The following is a 22,864-nucleotide window of genomic DNA, read 5'->3' as shown; positions in this document are numbered from 1 at the left end:
CTTCAGATTTCTTCAGGTGGTACCTAGTACCCTGCCTTGCCACCTGCCCACATAAATTTCTTTTTATAGGAATACTGAGAAAGCACATGGGTTTACCCCCTGGCCCTCAACCCACCCCCCAAATGAGGGTCATGGGCAGGGCAGGGCAGGGCAGAGCAGAGCAGGGCAGGGCTCTGACATGCATAGCTGAGGGAACTCTGTGCCCATGAGATCCAGTGCAAGGAAAATGATGAGAATCATGCTATTTGGGAACCTTCCACACAACAGAGTGTCCTGTGGAACTGGTCCTGCTATGTTAAGTTTTCCAACATTGAGACCTCTATCAGGCACAGGCCAGGCCAGGACTTTAGTTGAAACAATGTATCATTTGTGTAGGCAGTTCTGCCTCTCTCAGAGTTAGAGTCTCTCTTGCTCTGCCTGCCCATCTGCCTGTAGGGAGTCTCCTCTCTCAGCAGGTAAGTGAAGAACATAATTAGCACCATGTTCTTAAAACTGCCATTCCAGGGAACTTTTACTGTCCCCTGGGTGGAACCTGCATTCTTGTGCAGGTGTAGGGGGCCAATCACCTTGGCCGAAAGCCAACCTCACCATATTTAGAAAACCACGTAAAGGTCAGCCAAACCAATCACTAGCTACCCCTTTGTCCTGAGGAAAACGGACTACATAATCTGCTCTTCCTTTTGTTCTGGGCCCTTCCTGTCATTCAGGAGCCTCTGGTGTGTGGGTAGGCCCAAGCTTGAGCTTGCAATAAAGTTTCCTCTTGTCTTTACAGCATTGCAGCTGGCTTTTTCTGGGTAGTGTGTCCCATTCTGGTATAACATTTTGGGGGCTTGACTGGGATGGCCCACTGCCCCTGAGAAACCTAGCACACCAGAGGAAAATTTCCACTGTGGTAAGAACATCATGCACGTTTTAAGGTGGAGCCAGTTCCAGGCTTAGACGGACATGCTGGTAGGCCGCCGACAGGAGGGTTGAGGAAGCATCCTCTTCCTTCAGAAACTCTGTAACTCTGGATTATCCACCTGGGTAAAGGTTTAGTAACCCTTGGACCTCGTGTGCTGGGGACAGGGTGTGAGTTTAGTAGCTCTCGGGCCTCCTGTGCTGGAGATGAGGTGTGAGTTGAGGGGCCACAGGGTTTTGTGTTTGTCTTTGTTCTGCTTTGTGTGTTTGTCTTTGTTGTTCTGTGTTGTTGTATATATCCCGCAAGTATGGGGGCATCGGTATCAGTATCTACTCTGCCTATGTTCCTTCTCTCCAGTTTTAAAGATGTTAGAACCCCAGCCAACAACCTTAGTTGGATATCAAAAGGCTTAAACTAACTACCCTTTGTTCTGCATATTGGCCATCATTTGGCATGAGGTGGCCTGAAAAAAATCGTTTGATCTGCCCCTCATTCCTAGGTTAATTTGAGGTTGGCAGGGCCACTCAGACCAAATTCCTTACATTCTTTTGTGGGAGGACCTTGTCCAGGATCCCCTGCCTGGCTGTGCTCTTTCCAGCCCCCCAACCTCCCCTGCTCCAGCCCCGTCCTGAGGAAGGGGTCTGGCAGCAGAGCCACAGGTCACGAAGGCAGCTCCTCCAGACTCAACTGCTCTACTGCTATAACCAACCGACCTGGGATGACTGCTAGCAGTTCCTCCAGGTCCTGTTTACCACAGAGGAGCCGGACTGGGTAATCGTCACCACCTGGAAATTGGTGCCGGAGGTGGATGGCCAGCCTACCCCCAAAGCTGCCCTCAGAGATAAAGCTGTTTCCCTTACCCGTCCCAGTTGGGACTTTAATCTGGCAGAAGGTAAGGAGTGTCTCCAAGTCTACCACCAGACTCTGATGGCCAGGCTTCTAGCAGCCTCTAAAAAGCCCAATGATCTGACAAAAATAGGGAATGTCCAACAGGGAAGGGAGGACTCCCTGGTCACTTTTCTGGAGTGCCTCCTATAGGCCTTCAAACAGTATATTCCCATGGATCAGGAAGCCCTGGAGTACCGGGCAGCTGTCAACATGGTCTTTGTAAATCAGGCAGCTCCGGACATTAAAAGAAAACTACAGCGTGTGGGCAGTAGTTTTACTCAAAAGACAGTAGGTTGGACCATGTGGACAGATCAAAGATGGCATCTGAGGCCACTTGACTGGTTTCTCTGAAACTTGGACGTTTTTGTTCTTTTGGTATCCTCCCACAATTTCCACTTACTTTGTTAACTAAAGTTAAGTTGCTAGGACTTTGGGCATTTCTTTTGTGACCTCTGTTTTGTAGCTCTTGTTATCATTTCTAAAGGTAATGGTGATTTTTCAGAGGGTAGATTGCTTTGATTTTTACCATTCCCTGATTTCTTCCTTAGGGGTTCTGTAAGCCAACAATGGAGCAGTGATGTTTAAATTAGCAAATGTATGCTTGGATGCCAAGAAAGACTAAACCTTGAGCAAAATGCTGCTAATCTTAATATATTTTTTTTAAAGATTTATTTATTTATTCATATAGAACTGGGGTACAGGCCAGAGATGCAGAGGGTGAGAGGATTCACCAGAGACAGAGTGGGGAGCAGAACAGGCAGATCGACGAAGTACACTGCTAAGGGGAGCAGCGGGCGGGCCAGGAGAGGTCTGCCGTGCCATGTGGACTCCTCTGGGGCAGGCAGGAATCGAACTCATGAGGAAGTGGCTTAAACTTTGTAGTGCAGTGCTTTAACCCACTGCGCCATCAGGGAGAGCCCCCTTAATAGATTCTTAATAGCTTAAATTTAAAAAAAGATATTGTTTGAGTCTAAAGGGTTTGCTGTTATAAATTTTGTTTACCCAATTTGTTTGGAGCATATTTGCCATTTAAATTCTGGACCTGTATTAAACCAAGCTAACACCAATTTGTGCTAACCACCCTGGCTGACATGTATAGGACTCCCCATTATTCTCAGCTAGCAGCTGCCTGGACCTTTGCCCTTTGCTTCAGTGCTGAAAATCATTGGTGTGTCCACCACCCAGACAGGGGAACTGGTTCTTTTTTTCCCCCTACCTTGATATAGTCCCCTGGTCTATTTTAAGGTCTGTTCAAATTAGTTTGGCCTTACTGTAACAGGTACAGGTTTCACAGACTCTGCCCCCAATCCAAATACTGGAACTACTAATCCCATCAGTACCAAGGAGAAGCATGCCGGGACGTGAGGGCGGAGCTGAGCAGCCAGGTTGGGGTAAAACCGGACATGTGGGCTCTAGGGGGCTCTTGGGCCTGGTGGTTCGGGGCTGATCATTTTGGCTCTCGATTAATTTTCAGTGTGCTGGTGGAGTCCAAGTCAGCACAACTGGTAGGATGTTCTAGTTAACATGTATTTCTCTCCCTTTTTCCCTGGGTTATTCCTTTACCTTTCTCCTTGTAAATAAACCCATTATTTAATCTTTTTGAGTGTGTCCATAATATGATTGAATCGTGAGTACGCGGGTGAAGACCTACAGACAGGCAACCCAATTCAAATTGGGGTGCCCTGTAACATTACTAACAGGCAATGGTTATTATATAGGTTGCTATATTGGTTAATGTTGGGAGTGACCAAGTGCGGAGATTTACTGAGGGACTGGATAAGGACAATAATAAATTAGGCCTTGCATCCAAGTGATAATAAACTGGGACTTGCATCTGGGATGGGACTAGAAGAAGGTGATAAGGAACTGGGCCTTACATCAAGGGACACAGCGATGAGTCACCCCTTTGGAATCTGAGTTTAAAAGAGACCCTTCCCCCCTATAGGGCTGGCAGTAGCTGCAGACCCCACTTTAGGGGCTCCATCTCAGCTGCTGTCCCAGAGCAATAAACTGCTTGCTCAGCCTTTCTGCCTCCCGCCTTCCTTTCTTGAGGCCGGCCACAGAAGTTAAGACAAAATAGTTAACAGACAAGATCTTATTCTATTGCCTCTCTTGGTCCTCACAGTCTGTAAGTTAAATGTTCTTTTGTTTCAGGAAAACTGGTTCCTTGTCTGGTTTGGGAAAATAAAAATTTGAAGCATTCCTAGTTTTTCTCTGCTTATTTTAGTTATCTTGAAAACTGTTGTTCTTGGTTCTAGGTCTTCTGTAATGGTTAAAACTGGGTACTGACTATATGTAAGATATTTTAACTTTTATCTCATTAAAAAAAAACTCGAATAGATAAAAACATCAGGTATAACAAACTAAAACATAAGTTATTTTAAAAATTAAGTTGTTAAAGTTATGAGACATCTAGAAAAGTTGCTAAATGACTAAAATGAAACCAGTACAGGTTTCTCAGTGTCTTCACAAATATTGGTAAAATAACTAACTATCTCTTATAAATTGGTTCACATGGCCAAAGTTTTAATACAAGTCAAGAGATCTTGCTTTACCTCCAGAGGGTTAATTATAAGCTGGTGCCATTGTAAATTCTGACAAAACAAGTTTAAAGATTGTGATCTAAGATTTGGCAAATTAGTTCAAAATCTAATGATTCAAAAAGCATGCATGCCTTAAAGTTCTAATGTTATATATATTAATCTTTGTGTTTAAACATGTTTTAAAAAGACATAGTATATACAAAAAAAAGTAACCTGGTTTTGTAACAGGGTGGTCCCTAGGAAAAGGGGAAGTTCCAGGTTGCCTGCCCCACCTAGAATGAGGGTGGAGCTGAGCAGAGAAAAAGGAGAGAAGAGAAGGAAGAGGAGAAGAGAAGGAAGCAGGATGGAGAGCAAGGAGGAGACCTGAGGAAGCCACATAGAGCAGCAAGCATGTGAGCTTGTTTACTGACCCTGGACTGGTTAAGGCAGATGTGGGTGAGAGACCTGTAGGGAGGTGACTATGGCAGTGTTTATATTGATTTTGCTTTTGCTTTTTTCCTCCTAGACTTGCTGGCCATGTCTGACCCTTTTCCATGGGTCCCGGCCAGAAGGTGCCAGGTCTTGTGGCAGCTTTCAGGCCTTGCTCTGGGCCAATCCCTTTTGGGTTGACTTTTGCCCACAAGGGGATGGGTCACTTCAGGTGTTTGATTTAGAAGTTATATTCTTTGTGTTCGTATTGTATATTTACTATATTAAAGTCCCTTTTCATTAAAGTTTTATATGTTTCGTCTTGATGTGGTGGATGGCAGAAGGTTTTGGGGGCTTCAGGGGTTTCCCTCTCCCCCTGTCCTGTAACAGATTTGGGGAGCCCTGTAACAGTTTTTGTTTCTAGTTTTTTTTTTACAGATGCAGATTTGTTGTTAAAAACTGACTTGGCCTTGTGAAAATTCTATGTGTAAGTGTACAATTTTGTTGTGGTCACTTGCTAAGAGATTTGGTTTTGTGGAAATTGTGTAGCAGTTTTACTCAAAAGATAGTAGGACCATGTGGACAGATCAAAGATTGCATCTGAGCCACTTGGCTGGCTTCTCTGAAATTTGGAAGTTTTTGTTCTTTTGGGTTCCTCCTAAGATTTTCCACTTGCTTTGTTAACTAAAATTAAGGTGCTAGGACTTTGGACTTTTTTGTGTGATCTCTGCTGCTATGCTGATCTTGTTAGCATTTCTAAAGGCAATGATGGTTTTTTCAGAGGTAGGTTCCTTTGACTTTGACTACTCCCTGATCTCTGCCATAGGGGTTTTGCAAAACTACAACGGAGCAGTGTTGTTTAAATTAGCACAAGAATGCAGGTTGCAGCCTGCTGGGAGTAAAAGTTTCCCCTGAAAGGCGGTTTTAAGAACATGGCGCTGATTATAATGTTTTTCAGGCTGTAGCAGTCGGGACTGAAATGGGGGCCCTCTCCTACTGCCCAAAAGCATCAGGAGGCTATCCTGCACTGTTGGAGGAAGGTGGAAGGGAAACAGCAACCACCGCCCTTGAGGCACCCTTTTGCCCCAGCCCCCAGCCCCCAGCTCCAGGTCCACCAGGTGGCAGCAGAGGAGCTCAGAGTCTGCAGTTGAACTCCAGCCAGCGCGGCCTCCAGCCTGCCCAGCCTAGTCCCTAGATGGCCCTGCAGGCTGTGGAGCACACAGTCCGTGGTCATCCTGTAGGTCACGCCGCCTCTAGCTCACCCAGCCGAGCACTTGGATAGATAGTCCTGTGGGCTGAGGAGCACGGGAACGCGTTTGACCAGGTGGTAGCGTGGCCTCAGCCCACCCAACCTAATCCCTGGACCACCCTGCCAGCTGGGGTTCGCGGAATCTGCTTTCGACCAGTTGGCAGCTTGGCCCCCAGCCCGCTGATCATAGTCCTCGGACAGCTTGCCTGCTGGGGAGTGGGAGTCTGTGGTCGACTAGCCAGTAGCACAGCACCTAGCAAGCCCAGCATAATCCTTGAACCACCTTGCAGGCTGAGGAGCGCCCAGTCCATGGTATACTTGAAGACCACGCTGATCCCAGCCTTCCCAGCCAAGAACTAGGGCAGCCCAGCCTGCTGTGGAGTGGGGAACAGCTTGGAGCATCCTGCAGCGCTGTCCACAGCCCACCCAGCAGAGTCCTTGGACAGCCCAGGTGGGGAGCCCTTAGTCCAAGTTTGGCCTGCCAGCAGAGTGGCCCCCAGGCACCGGGCATAGTCCCCAGATGCCACAGCTAGCTGGGGAGCATAGAACCAAGGTCTTCCGGAAGGCAGCGTGACCCTCAGCCAGCCCATCATAGTCCAAGGACTGAACAGCCTGCTAAGCGAGTTCTCCATCCACCAGGCTGCAGCACAACCACGTCAGCCCAATAGAATCCTAGGACCACACAGCTGGCTGTGGTGTTGGGGGGGGGCAGTCCCTGGTCTACCATCCAGCTGCGAAGCTACTAGTGTGTCCAGCAGAGACCTAGGAAGGTGTAGCAGCTGGGGAGAAGGGAGTCTGAGGTCGACCAGAGGGATGCATGACCCCCAGCTGGGCCTCATAGTCACCAGACCTATCAATCTTCTGAGGACCATGCAGAACACAATCCAGTGTTATGCTGGAATGGGATGCACTACCCCAAAAAATAAACTATGCATGCTCAAGCTTGGGCCCAACAGCACACCAGAGGCACCTGGGTGGTAGGAAGGGGCCCAGAACAAAGGGAAGAGCAGATTATATAGTCCCTTTTTGGCCAGCAGGCCTCAGGACAAAGGGGTACTTAGTGATTGGTTTGGCTGACCTTTACATGGTTTTCTAAATATGGTGAGGTTGGCTTTCAGTCAGGGAAATTGGCTCCCTACACCTTATCTATACAGGGATGCACAAGATTGCAGGTTCCAACCAGGGGTGAGTAAAAGTTTCCCCTAGAATTTTTTTTTAAGATTTATTTATTTGTGCATACAGAACTGGAGTACAGAACAGAGGCTCAGGGGCGGTGAGAGGCTTCACCAGAGACAGAGTGGGGAGCAGAACAGGTCAACTGATGAAGTACACTGCTTAGGGGAGTAGCGGGCGGGTCAGGAGAGGTCTGCCTCAGCATGTGGTCACCTCCGGGGCAGGCGGGAATCGAGCTCATGCGGAAGCGGAAGCGGCTTTACATTCTTAGTGCTGTGCTTTAACCTACTGCGCCACCAGGGAGGGCCTAGAATGGAGGTTTTGAGAATATGGCTCTGATTAATGTTCTTCATCCAGCAGCAGGTTATGCAGCACCACTCCACCAAGCAGTGTCCAACAATCTGTCCAACAATCTTTAAAAAAGATAGTGGAGTAAAGAAATCTCAAATTACTTTTTATCTTTTCCCGAAGAAATTGTTTATTTACCTATGTACATTTAACATGATTGTTCAATCTTGTAAAGTGATGGCTTTATCTCTTCATGTGTAGTCCTATTAGAATTCCCACCACCAGTTTACCTTTGCTTTGTACCACAGACACAGTTCCCCCTATGCTACCCTCTCCTGTTTTTTTCCCTCCCCCTCCTACCATGCAAAATGACTCTTTTTTTAAAAAAGATTTATTTATTTGTGCATACAGAACTGGGGTACAGGCCAGAGGCTCAGGGGCAGTGAGAGGCTTCACCAGAAACAGTGGGGAGCAGAACAGGCAGATCTACGAAGTATACTGCTGAGGGTGTTTTGTCCCACCTTCTGTGACCGGCTGCAAGAAAGGAAGGTGGGAGGCAGAAAGGCTGAGCAAGCAGAGTTTATTGCTCCGGGATGGTGCCCCTAGAGAGGGGTCCGTAGCTACTGCCAACTCAATAAAGGGGGAAGGGTCTCTTATATAGGTCATAAGCTAGATTTCAAAGGGGTGACTCTTCGCTGTGTCCTTGATGTAAGGCCCAGTTCGTTATCACCTTCATCTAGTCCCATCCCGATGTAAGGCCCAATTTATTACCACCTTATCACCTTTGGATGCAAGGCCTGATTTATTTCCTTCATCTAAACCATTATAGAATATGTTTTCTTCAGAAACAGCCAGATTGCTTAAGCACAAACTTAGGAAAGTTTAGACACTTTTAATATTTCACAGTAAGTATCTTGAAATCTTAGTATTTTATTAGCTTACTGAGAAAAGTAACATAAAAATGTTTCCTTCATGTAAACATTGCAGTTTCAGTGATAGAGAATGTTTTCTTTAAGCAGCCACTTTGTTTAAAAGCAACTTAGGAAATTTAAGCTCCTTTGAAATTTTGAACAAAGCATGTTGAAATCTTAATATTTTTCTTAGTTTACACACCAAATTAACTTACATGAGTTTCCTTCATTAAACCTTGTGCTTCCAGAGATATAGAAAGTTTTCTTTAAAAACAGCCAGTTTTCTTAAGAACAAACTTAGGAATATTTAGGTCCTTCTGGAATTTCCCCCGGCAGGTTGAATTCATAGTATATTACTTAGCAAAGAACATACAATTGTCTCCTTCATCTTAACATTGTGGTTTTAGAGAAAGGGCTTGTTTTCATATAGAAACAGCTGGTTTGCTTAAGAAAAACTTAGAAACATTTAGGATCTTCTGAAATTTTGCTCCAAGCAGGCTGAAATCTTAATATATCCCATAGTTTACTGAGCCAAGTGACATGCGAGTATTTCCTTCAACTACAGCATTTGGTTTCAGAGATAGAGCATGTTTTCTTTCAGAAATATCCATTTGGCTAAGAACAAATAGAGGAAATTTTGGGGTCTTCTAAAATTTCCCACCAAGTGGGTTCAAATATTACTATTTTACTGAGTATACTGAGAAAATAACATTGTTTCCATCATCTAAACCTTAAGGTTTCAGAGACAAAATATTTTTTTCTACAGAAAAAGCCAGTATGCTTAAGAACAAATTAAGTAACTTTTAAGCTTCTGGTATTTCACACAAAGTGGGTGAAAATCTTAATACTTAACTTAGTTTCATGAACAAGGTAACATACATATATTTCCTTTAGCTGTAAATTAAGGTTTCAGTGATAGAGCTCATTTTCCTTTTGAAACTGTCAGTTTACTGTTAACATATTTAGGAACACTAGGCTCTTCTGAAATTTCACCCCAAGCGAGTCAAATTCTTACTACTTTACTTACTTTACTGAGCAAAGTAACATACCAGTGTTTACTTCACCTATAACTTGTGATTTCAGAGTTCAGCATGTTTTCATATAGAAACAGACAGTTTGCTACATAAAAAAAATTCAGGAACTATTAAGCCAGTATAAAATTTTTCCAAAATGGTTTGAAATCTTAATATAGTAAGATTTCACTGGTGTTTCCTACACCTATATATTGTGGTTAAAGAGGTTTAATAAGTTTGCCTTTAGAAACAGCCAGTTTGCTTAAAAAAAAAAAAACATAGGAACTTTTAGTCCCTTCTGAAATTTCATGCCAAACATGTTGAAATATTAGTATTTTAATTAGTTTACTGAGTAATGTAACATACAACAGTCTCCTTCATATAAACCTTGTGGTTTATATGTGTTACTTTGCTAAGTAAACTAAGTATAATACTAAGATTTCAAGCTGCTTGGTGCGAAATTTCAGAAATTCCTAAGTGTTACTAAGCTTGTTTAAAGAAACTGGCTGTTTCTAAAGGAAAATATACTTGATCTCTGGAACCATAAGGTTTAGTGAAGGGAGCACTTACTTGTAGGTTACTTTTCTTAGTGAACGATATAAAATGCCACTTTTCTCAGTGAACGATATAAAATGCCACGTCCCCTCCCGTGGCGCCTAAGTGAGAAATCCTTAGAACTTGGCACGGTCAAATTACCGGCCACAAGGGAGGAATACGTGGCCCTCTAGGAATAGAAGAATGTCTGATTCTCAAATGGTCACTGAAACTTTTGATTTGTTTTCTGATTCTGTTGACGCATATTGCACTGAACAAAAGAAATGTTATCGATATTGTGCTTCGTTTCTAATGATACTCTTGAAAGGAATGTAGCTTCCTCTGTTCTTGATACTGATTTAATTCTGAGGAACTCTGCTACAATCTTTAATTCTATTAAACTATTAACTCCTGCACAACAGGTGGCTTGTGAAAAGAATGGAGAGCAATTAAAAGGATTAGAAAGGCATAAGTGATAGGGCATTTGTTTAGCACCACTGAACCTTGAATACACAATGGTTTCCTAGGGCCCCAAGTTGATTTCGGGCCCCCAATCATATCTCAGAAATAATAAGATATATTGGTTTCCTAGGGCCCCAAGTTGGTTTCAGGACCCTGACAACATCTCAGAAACAATAAGAAAATGTATTATCTGTCACACTTCTATTGAAAGAATCATTGTATCACTATATTTGCTTGTCAAGAAAAATTGTATAAATGCTTTGCACTCTTAAAAATAAAACACATTCAGATATGCATTCCTAGAAGTCGTGTCTATCTGTCATTCAGTCAAATCCTTGTCCACCCTGCACCAGAATTGCAATCCCTGAAACTTGTCTCCTGCTCCTGCTGTACTGTGGCAGTAAAATATTAATATTTCAACCCGCTTGGACAGAAATATCAGAAGAGCCGAAAATTCCTGTTTGTTCTTAAACAAACTGGATATTTTTATAGGAAAACAAGTTTTAGATGAAGGAAATACTTCTATTTTACTTTGCAAAAGTAAACTAAATATAATACTAAGATTTCAATCCGCTTGTTGGAAAATTTTAGAAGAGCGTAAAATTTACTAAGTTTGTTCTTAAGCAAACTGGCTGTTTCTGAAAGAAAACATAATTATCTCTGGAACCACAGTTTAGATGAAGGAAAACCTTGTATGTTACTTTGCTCAGTGAACTAAGTAAAATACTAAGATTTAAACCCTCTTGGTGCGAAATTTCAGAAGTGCCTAAAATTTCCTAAGTTGCTCTTAGGCAAATTGGCTGTTCTTTTAGGAAAAGTAGGATTAGATGAAGGAAACTCTTGTATGTTACTTTGCTAAGTAAACTAAATATAATAATAAGATTTCAATCCGCTTGTTGTAAAATTTTAGAAGAGCGTAAAATTTCCTAAGTTTGTTCTTAAGCAAACTGGCTGTTTCTAAAAGAAAACATAATTATCTCTGGAACCACAAGTATTAGATGAAGCAAACATTTGTATGCTACTTTGCCCAGTGAACTGAGTAAAATACTAACATTTCAACCCATTTTGTGGGAAATTTCAGAAGAGCCCAAGAATTCTTATGTTAGCTTTTAAGCAAACTGGCTGTTTCTATAGGAAAGCAAGGTTTTGATGAAGGAAACAATTGTATGATACTTTCTTAAGTAAACTAAGTGTAATACTAAGATTCAATAAGTTTGGTGCAAAATTTCAGAAGATCCTAAGTACTCATAATTTTGTTCTTAGGGAAACTGGCTGTTTCTCAAGGTCTGTGGAAAGACAAGGTTTACAACAAGGAAAACTTGGGTGATACTTTGCTCTCTGAACTAAACTGATTTCAACCCGCCTGGTGTGAAATTTCACAAGAGACTAACATTTCCTAAGTTTGTTCTTAGGTAAACTGCGCTGTTTCTCAAGGAAAACACACCTGATCTGTGGAAAAACAAGTTTTAGATGAAGGAAACACTTGGGTGATACTTTGCTCACTGAAGTAAACTGATTTCAACCCACTTGGTGCGAAATTTCACAGAGCCTAACATTTACATAGTTTGTTCTTAAGCAAACTGGCTGTTTCTCAAGGAAAACACACTTCTTCTGTGGATCCACACGATTTCGATGAAGGAACAGTTGGACATTACTCTGCTCAGTGAAATAAATATAGTACTAACATTTGAACCCGCTTGGTATTAAATTTTACAAGAGCCTATCATTTCCTAGTTTATTCGTAATCAAACTGACTGTTTCTCAAGGAAAACACACTTTATCTGTGGAAACACAAGGTTTACTTGAAGGAAAAACTTGGGTGTTACTTAGCTCACTTTAGTGAACTGATTTCAACCCGCTTGTTGCGAAATTTCACAAGCGCCTAACATATCCTAAGTTTGTTCTTAAGCTAACTGGCTGTTTCTAAGGAAAACACACTTTGTGGAACCACAAGATTTCGATGAAGAAAACAATTGGATAATACTCCACTCACTGCAATAACTAAAATATTAACATTTCAACCCACTTGATGCGCAATTTCACAGAGCCTAACATTTCCTTAGTTTGTTGTTAAGCAAACTGGCTGTTTCTCAAGGAAATCATGCTTTATCTGTTCAACGACAAGATTTAGATGAAGGAAACAGTTGGATATTATTCAGCTCACTGAAATAACTAAAATACTAACATTTCACCCACTTTAGTTGCGACATTTCACAGGAGCCTAACATTTCCTAAGTTTGTTCTTAAGCAAACTGCCTGTTTCTCAAGGAAAACACACTTTATCTGTGAAAACACAAGTTTTACATCAAGGAAACACTTGGGTGATACTTTGCTCACTGAACTAAACTGATTTCAACCCGTTTGGTGTGAAATTTCAAAAGAGACTATAATTTCCTAAGTTTGTTCTTAAGCAAACTGGCTCTTTCTCAAGGAAAACACAACTGATCTGTGGAAAGACAAGGTTTACATTAAGGAAAACTTGGGTGATACTTTGTTCACTGAAGTTAACTGATTTCAACTCACTTGGTGTGAAATTTCACAGAGACTAACATTTCCTTAGTTTGTTTTTAAGCAAACTGGCTGTTTATCAAGAAAACACACTTTATCTGTGGAAACACAAGACTTCGATGAAGGAAACAGTAGGATATTACTCTGCGCACTGAAATAACTAAAATACTAACATTTCAACCCGCTTGGTGCGTGAATTTCACAAGAGCCTATCATTTCCTTGTTTATTCTTAAGCAAATTGCCTGTTGCTCAAGGAAAACGCACTTTATCTGTGGAAACACAAGGCTTTGATGTAGGAAAAACTTGGGTGTTACTTTGCTCACTGAAGTAAACTGATTTCAACCCGATTGGTGCGTAATTTCACAAGAGCCTAACATTTCCTATGTTTGATCTGAAGCTACATGGCTGTATCTCAAGGAAAACACACCTGATCTGTGCTAACACAAGGCACTGATGCAAGAAAAACTTGGGTGTTACTTTGTTCACTGACGTGAAGTGATTTCAACGTGGTTGGTGCGAAATTTCACAAGAGCCTAATATTTCCTATGTTCTTAAGCAAACTGGCTATTTCTAAGGAAAACACACTTTATCTGTGGATCCACAAGATTTCGATGAAGAAAACAGTTGGATATTACTCAGCTCACTGAAATAACTAAAATACTAACATTTCAACCCGCTTTGGTTGCGACATTTCACAAGAGCCTTATATTTCCTAAGTTTGTTCTTAAACATACTGCCTGTTTCTCAAGGGAAACACATTTTTTCTGTGGAACCACAAGATTTCGATGAAGGAAGCAGTTGGATATTACTCTGAGCACTGAAATAAGTACTAACACTTGAACCTGTTTGGTATGAAATTTTACAAGAGCCTATCATTTCCTAGTGTATTCCTAATCAAACTTCCTGTCTCTCAAGCAAAACGCACTTTCTCTGTGGAAACACAGGTTTACTTAAGGAAAAACTTGGGTGTTACTTTGCTCACTGAAGTGAACTGATTTCAACCCACCTGGTGCGAAATTTCTCAAGAGCCTAAAAGTTCCTATGTTTGTTCTTAGGCTAACTTGCTTTTCCTCAGGGGAAACTCACTTTATATGGGAAACACAAGGTTTAGATGAAGGAAAAACTTGGGTGTTACTTTGCTCACTGAATGCAACTGATTTCAACTCAGTTGAAGTGTACTGATTTCACCTGCTTGGTGCGAAATTTCACAAAAGCCTAACATTTCCAAAGTTTGTTCTTACGCAAACTGGCTGTTTCTAAGGAAAACACACTTTAACTGTGGAAACACAAGATTTCGATGAAGGAAACAGTTGGATATTACTCTATTCACTAAAATAGCTAAATACTTACATTTCAACACGCTGGGTGCTAAATTTCACAAGAGCCTAACATTTCCTAAGTTTGTTCTTAAGCACACTGGCTGTTTCTCCAGGAAAACACACTTTATCTCTGGAATCAAAACATTTAAATCAAGGAAACTCTTGGGTAATATTTTGCTCAGTGAACTAAACTGATTTCAACCCACTTGATGTGAAATTTCACAACAGTCTAACATTTCCTAAATTTGTTTTAAGCAAAGTGGCTGTTTCCCAAGGAAAACACAACTGATCTGTGGAAAGACAAGGTTTATATCAAGGAAACACTTGGGTGATACTTTGCTCACTGAAGTAAATTGATTTCTACCCGCATGGTGTGAAATTTCACAAAGCCTAACATTTCCTAAGTTTGTTCTTAAGCAAACTGAGTGTTTCTCAAGGAAAACACACTGGATCTGTGCAAACACAAAGTTTTGATGTAGGAAAAAATTGGGTGTTACTTTGCTCACTGAAGTGAACTGATTTCAACCCGCTTGGTATGAAATTTTACAAGAGCTAAATATTTCCTAACTTTCATCTTAAGCAAACTGGCTGTTTCTCAAGAAAAACACAACTGATCTGTGGGAAGACAAGGTTTCCATCAAGGAAACAGTTGGGTGATCCGTTACTCACTGAACTAAACTGATTTCAACCGGCTTGGTGTGAAATTTCACAAAAGCCTAACACTTCCTAAGTTTGTTCTTAAGCTAACTGGCTGTTTCTCAAGGTAAACATATTTTATCTGTGGAAACACAAGATTTCGATGAATAAAACAGCTGGATATTACCCTGCTCACTGAAATAACTAAAATGCTAACATTTCAATCCGCATGGTGCAAAGTTTCACAAGAGCCTAACATTTCCTATGTTTGATCTGAAGCTAAATGGCAGTTTCTCAAGGAAAATACATCTGATCTATGAAAACACAAGGTTTACATGATGGAAATACTTGGATGATACTTTGCTCACTGAACTGAACTGAATTCAACACGCTTTGTGTAAAATTTAACAAGGGTCTAACATTTCCTAATTTGTTCTTAAGCAAACTGGCTGTTTCTCAAGAAAACACACTTTACATGTGGAAACACAAAATTTCGATGAAGGAAAAACAGTAGGATATTACTCTGCGCACTGAAATAACTAAAATTTCAAACCGCTTGGTGCAAAATTACTCAATAGCCTACCATTTCCTTGTTTATTCTTCAGCAAACTGTGTGTTTTCCATGAAAACAAACTTTAACTTTGTAAACACAAGTTTTTGATGTAGGAAAAACTTAGGGGTTACTTTGCTGACTGAAGAAAACTGATTTCAACCTGCTTGGTGCGAAGTTTAACAAGAGTCTAACATTTCCTAAGTTTGTTCTTAAGCAAACTGGCTGTTTCCCAAGGAAAAGTCACTTTATCTGGTAAACACAAGGTTTACATCAAGGAAACACTCGGGTGATAATTTGCTCACTGAACTAAACTGATTTCAACCCACTTGGTGCGAAATTTCACAAGAGGCTAACATTTCCTAAGTTTTTTCTTAAGCAAACTGGCTGTTTCTCAAGAAAAACACACCTGATCTGTGAAAAGACAAGGTTTGCATCAAGAAAACACTTGGCTGATACTGTGCTCACTGAACTAAACAGTTTTCAACCCGCTTGGTGCGAAATTTCACAAGAGCATAAAATTTCCTAAGTTTGTTTTTAAGCAAAGTGGCTGTTTCTCAAGGAAAACTCACTTTATCTGGGAAACACAAGGTTTAGATGAAGGAAAAACTTCGGTTTTACTTTGCTCACTGAACGAAACTGATTTCAACCCACTTGGTGCAAAATTTCACAAGAGCTAACATTTTCTAAGTTTGTTTTTAAGCAAACTGTCTGTTGTTCAAGGAAAAAACAATGATCTGGGGAAACACAAGGTTTACATGAAGGAAAAACTTGGGTGATACTTTGTTCACTGTAGTAAACGGATTTCAAACCCTTTGGTGCGAAATTTCACAAGAGTCTAGCATTTCCTAAATTTGTTGTTAACCATACAGCCTGTTTCTCAAAGAAATAACAAATGATCAGTGGAAACACAAGATTTTGATGAAGGAAACACTTGGGTGCTACTTTGCTCACTGCAGTAAACTGATTTCAAACCCCTTGGTGCGAAATTTCACAAGATCCTAACATTTCCTAAGTTTGATCTTAAGCAAACTGGCTGTTTCTCAAGAATAAACAACTTATCTGTGGAGACAGAAGTTTTACATCAAGGCAACTCTTGGGTGTTACATTGCTAACTTAAGTGAACTGATTTCAACCCGCTTGGTGCAAAATTTCACAAGAGCCTAGCATTTCCTAAGTTTGTTCTTAAGCAAACTGGTTGTTTCTAAGGAAAACACACTTTATCTGTGTAACCACAAGATTTCGATGAAGGAAACAGTTGGATATTACTCTGCTCACTGAAATAACTAAAATGCTAACATTTCAAGCCTCCAAGTGCGAAATTTCACAAGAACCTAACATTCCTAAGTTTGATCTGAAGCTAAATGGCTGTTTCTCAAGGAAAACACACCTGATCTGTGGAAACACATAGTTTAAATGAAGGAAAATCTTGGGTGTTACTTTGCTCACTGAAGTAAACTGTCTTCAACCTGCTTGGTGTGTAATTTCAGAAGAGCCTAACATTTCCTATGTTTGATCTGAAGCTAAATGGCTGTATCTCAAAGTATCACTTGGGTGATACTTTGCTCTGTGAACTAAACTGATTTCAACCCACTTGGTGTGAAATTTCACAAGAGCCTAACATTTCCTATGTTTGATCTAAAGCTCAATGGCTGTATCTCAAGGAATACACACCTGATCTGTGGAAACACAAGGTTTTGATGTTGGAAAAAATTGGGTGTTACTTTGCTCACTGAGTGTACTGATTTCACCTGCTTGGTGTGAAATTTCACAAAAGCCTAACATTTCCAAAGTTTGTTCTTAAGCAAATTGGCTGTTTCTAAGGAAAACACACTTTAACTGTGGAACCACAAGATTCCGATGAAGGAAACAGTTGGATATTACTCTATTTGCTGAAATAACTAAATACTTACATCTCAACACGTTTAGTGGTAAATTTCACAAGAGCCTAACATTTCCTAAGTTTTTTCTTAAGCACACTGGCTGTTTCTCCAGGAAAACACACTTTATCTCTGGAATCAAAACATTTAAATCAAGGAAACTCTTGGGTAATATTTTGCTCAGTGAACTAAACTGATTTCAACCCACTTGATGTGAAATTTCACAACAGCCTAACATTTCCTAAGTTTGCTTAAGCAAAGTGGCTATTTCCCAAGGAAAACTCAACTGATCTGTGGAAAGACAAGGCTTACATCAAGGAAACACTTGGGTGATACTTTGCTCACTGAAGTAAACTGATTTCAACCTGCTTGGTGTGAAATTTCACAAGAGCCTAACATTTCCTAAGTTTGTTCTTAAGGAAATTGGCTGTTTCTCAAGGAAAACACAAATGATCTGTGGAAAAACAAGTTTTAGATGAAGGAAACACTTGGGTGATACTTTGCTCACTGAACTGAACTGATTTCTACCCACTTGGTGCCTAATTTCACAAGAGCCTAACATTTCCTAAGCTTTGTCTTAAGCAAACTGGCTGTTTCTCAAGAAAAAAGATCTGATCTGTGGAACACAAGGTTTACATGAAGGAAACTCTTGGGTGATACATTGCTCAGTGAACTAAACTGATTTCAACCCACTTGGTATGAAATTTCACAAGAGCCTAACATTTCCTAAGTTTGTTCTTAAGCACACTACCTGTTTCTCAAGGAAAACACACTTTATCTGTAGAAACACAAGGCTTAGATGTAGGAAAAACTTGGGTGTTACTTTGCTCTCTGAAGTAAACTGATTTCAACCCGCTTGGTGTGAAATTTCACAAGAGGCTAACAATTCCTATTTTTGTTCTGAAGCAAGCTGGCTGTTTCTCAAGGAAAACACACTTTATCTGTGGAACCCCAATATTCTATGAATGAAACAGTTGGATATTACTTTGCTCACTGAAATAACTAAAATATAACATTTCAATCCGCTTGGTGCTAAATTTCACAAGAGCCTATCATTTCCTAAGTTTGTTCTTAAGGAAATTGCCCGTTTCTCAAGGAAAACACACTTTATCTGTGGAAACACAAGGTTTAGATGTAGGAAAAACAGGTATTACTTTGCTCACTGAAGTAAACTGATTTTAACCCGCTTGGTGCGAAATTTCACACGAGCCTAATATTTCCTAAGTTTGTTCGTAAGCAAACTGGCTATTTGTCAGGAAAACACGCTTCATCTGTGGAACCACAAGATTTCAATGAAGGAAGCAGTTGGATATTACTCTGCTCACTGAAATAACTAATATACTATCATTTCAATCCGCTTGTTGGAAATTTCACAAGAGCCTAACATTTCCTAAGTTTGTTCTAAGCAAACTACCTGTTTCTCAAGGAAAACACACCTGATCTGTGGAAAAACAAGATTTACATGAAGAAAACACTTGGGTTTTACTTTGCTCACTTAACTAAACTGATTTCAACCCGCTTGGTGCGATTTTCACAAGAGCCTAACATTTCCTAAATTTGTTCTTAAGCAAATTTGCTTTTTCTCACAGAAAACTCACTTTATCTGGGAAACACAAGGTTTAGATGAAGGAAAAACTTGGGTGTTACTTTGCTCACTGAGCAAAAGTGATTTCAACCCACTTGGTGCGAAATTTCACAAGATCAAACATTTCCTAAGTTTGTTCTTAAGCAAACTGGGTGTTTCTCAAGGAAAACACACTTTATCACACTTTATCAAGATTTAGATAGGGAAATACTTGGATTTTACTTTGCTCACTGAATGAACTAAATTACTATGTCTTAAACCCGCTTGGTGCGAATTTTCACAAGAGCCTAACATTTCTTATATTTTTCTTAAGCAAACTGGCTATTTCTCAAGGAAAACATGCTTATCTGTTGAACTACAAGGTTTAGATGAAGGAAACATGGGTGTTACTTTTCTCAGTGAAGTAACTAAAATACTAAAATTTCAACCCATGTGGTGATAAATTTTACAAGATCCAAATAGTTCATAAGTATATTCTCAAGCAAACTGGCTGTTTCTCAAGGAAAACATACTTTATCGGTGGAACCACAAGGTTTAGATGAAGGAAACTCTTGTATGTTACTTTGCTCAGTGAACTAACTAAAATACTAAGATTTCAACCCACGTGGTGAGAAATTTCACAAGAGCCAAATAGTTCATAAGTATATTCTCAAGCAAACTGGCTGTTTGTCAAGGAAAACATACTTTATCTTTGCAACCACAAGGTTTAGATGAAGGGACCACTGGATGTTACTTTACTCAGGGAACTAACTAACATACTAAGATTTCAACCCACGTGGTGAGAAATTTCACAAGAGCCAAAGAGTTCCTAAGTTTGTTCTGAAGCTTACTGGATGTTTCTAAAGGAAAACATACTTTTTTGAAACACAAGGTTTCGATGAAGGAAACACTTGGGTTTTACTTTGCTCAGTGAACTAACTGAAATACTAAAATTTCAACCCACGTGGTAAGAAATTTTAAAAGAGCCAAGAGTTCGTAAGTTTGTTCTGAAACAAACTGGCTGTTTGTCAAGGAAAACATACTTTATCTGTGGAACCACAAGGTTCAGATGAAGGAAACACTTTGATGTTAACTTGCTTAGTGAACTAACTAAAGTACTAAGAATTCAATGCTCTTGGTTAGAAATTTCACAAGAGCCAAAGAGTTCCTAAGTTTGTTCTGAAGCAAACTGGCTGTTTCTCAAGAAAAACATACTTTTCTGGAAACACAAGATTTAGTTGAAGAAAACACTTGGATGTTACTTTGCTCAGTGAACTAACAAAAATACTAAAATTTCAACCCACGTGGTGAGAAAATTCACAAGAGCCAGAGTTCCTTATGTTCTGAAGCAAACTGGCTGTTTCTCAAGGAAAACATACTTTATCAGTGAAACCACAAAGTCTAGATGAAGGAAACTCTTGGATGTTACTTTGCTCAGTGAACTAACTAAAATACTAAGATTTCAACCCTGTTGGTGAGAATTTTCACAAGAGCCAAAGAGTTCCTAAGGTTGTTCTGAAGCTAACTGCTTTTTTCTCAAGGAAAACATACTTTTCCGAAACACAAGGTTTAGATGAAGGAAACACTTGGGTGTAAACTTTGCTCAGTGAGCTAACTAACATACTAAGATTTCAACCCTGTTGGTGAGAATTTTTACAAGAGCCAAAGAGTTCCTAAGGTTGTTTTGAAGCAAACTGTCTGTTTCTCAAGGAAAACATACTTTATCTTTGGAACCGCAAGGTTTAGATGAAGGAAACACTTGCATGTAACTTTGCTCAGTGAACTAACTTAGTAAGATTTCAACTCAATTGGTGAGAAATTTCACAAGAGCCAAGGAGTTCCTAAGGTTGTTCTGAAGCAAACTGTCTGTTTCTCAAGGAAAACATTTTTATCTGTGGAACCATAAGGATTAGATGAAGGAAACACATGGGTGTTACTCTGCTCAGTGAACTAACTAAATATTGAGATTTCAATGCACGTGGTGCACTAACTTACTTACTAAGATTTCAACTAAATTGGGACAAATTTCACAAGAACCAAAGAGTTCCTAAGTTTGTTCTGAAGCAAACTGGCTGTTTTTTAAGGAAAACATACTTCATATGGGAACCACAAGGTTTAGATGAAGGAAATACTTGGATGTAACATTGCTCAGTGCACTAACTAAAATATTAAGATGTCAACTCTCTTGGTTAGAAATTTCACAAGAGTCAAGGAGTTCCTAAGTTTGTTCTGAAGCAAACTGGCTGTTTCTCAGGGAAAACATACTTTATCTGTGGAACCACAATTTTTAGATGAAGGAATCAGTTGGGTGTTACTTTGCTCAGTGAACTAACTGAAATACTAAGATTTCAACCCATATGGTGAGAAATTTTACAACAGCCAAATAGTTCATAAGTATATTCTCAAGCAAACTGGCTTTTTCTCAAGGAAAACATACTTTTTCTGTGGACCACAAGGATGGAAACTCCTGGATGTTTCTTTGCTTAGTGAACTAACTTACTAAGATTTCAACTCAATTGGTGAGAAATTTCACAAGAGCTAAATAGCTCCTAAGGTTGTTCTGAAGCAAACTGGCTGTTTCTCAAGGAAAACTTACTTTATCTTTGGAACCACAAGGTTTAGATGAAGGAAACACTTGGATGTAACTTTGCTCAGTGAACTAACTTACTAAGGGCCACAGTTCTCTGGCTGCCATCTTCACCCATTCCACCAAGACTAAGAGCTGCTGTTTCATAGATTCACAGACATCACCAGTACTTTCAATTTTCTTAACATTTATGTCCGTGCTTGCACCAGGTATTGAGGCAGAGATCTAGCATTAAGAAGAACATCATGTTAATTTACTATTTAAAGTAACACAGGACTAGTATTCCTGTTTATTTCCTTGACTCCAATAAATAAATGTCATGTAAGTGGTTATTGTGGTTGTCATGGTATCTTGATCACTGAAATATTTTTTTTAATTGAGAAATAAAATTGCTCCCAGTACATGTTAAATTAAAAGCATTCATAGGTTAGCACCATGCTCTGGGGGCATATCTTACGGTTTTGGCCCAATTTGCAAAAGAAATTAACAGGGTTTTCAGCTTCAAAATGACTGTACAAAGAAAGAGACATGTATCCACATGAAATATATTGATTTTGTTTTAATTTAAAAGTGATATTTCCATATAGCCCACATATAATTTGTCCAAGTTGACGAAGAAAATGTTTTCAGTGAAAACCATTTACCAATGTACAAAGGTATAGACAAGCCAGAGCTACTTATGCTGCTGTGTTAAATAAAACTCCATTAAAATAACACCAAGAAACAAATTTTGTTTCAGTACCATTGAAGAAAATATACAATGATAACTTTTAAAAACTATAGAACAATTTAAACTTTCATCAGTGTTAAAAATTCCTTCCTGCTTAAAAAACAAAACCAGTCTAAAAAGTGCTTATAAACAACTTTTGAACCTGCGTGTATATATATCTTTCTTAATATAGTGGATGCATATTTCCTCACAGCTTCTTTTTAAGGAATTCTATAAATGCTTTATAGACCATCAAGTAATCTTAAAGTAATGATGATGATAATGGTGAGGTTAACCTCCTCATATTAACCTTGTGTTATCAAAATCGAAAGTAGTTACACTGACTCATACTAGGGTTTGATTAAATAGTTAGCTATTTCACAGTATGGTTTATAATAGAGAACCATTATTAACATTTCTAATAGGAGCAATGCTGAAAGTTTTTCAGTCTCTTTACTTTCTAGCCATTTACTTTTAATCTATAAAACTAATGACCAACATTTTAACAATGACTCTCATTCCTGAAACTTAAAATTACAATTCTCATTCTCCCAAGTTTTCTGAATTTGGGCACTTTCCTTAAATTCCTGTATTCAAAGGAGGCACCAAAATGTTTCCTTAAGCTGAGAAGTATTTTTCAAGGCAGAAGTTCTGATCAGTCTTAACTAAACTACTCAAAAGTTGTGGAAACTAATTTTACAGATTTGATTAATAAACCAGAAACTTCTTCCTCCCCACCC

This window comes from Condylura cristata, unplaced genomic scaffold (genome assembly GCF_000260355.1).
Source record: "Condylura cristata isolate star-nosed mole 26May11 unplaced genomic scaffold, ConCri1.0 scaffold00028, whole genome shotgun sequence".
Taxonomy (NCBI): Eukaryota; Metazoa; Chordata; class Mammalia; order Eulipotyphla; family Talpidae; genus Condylura; species Condylura cristata.
This window is presented reverse-complemented; position numbering follows the sequence as displayed.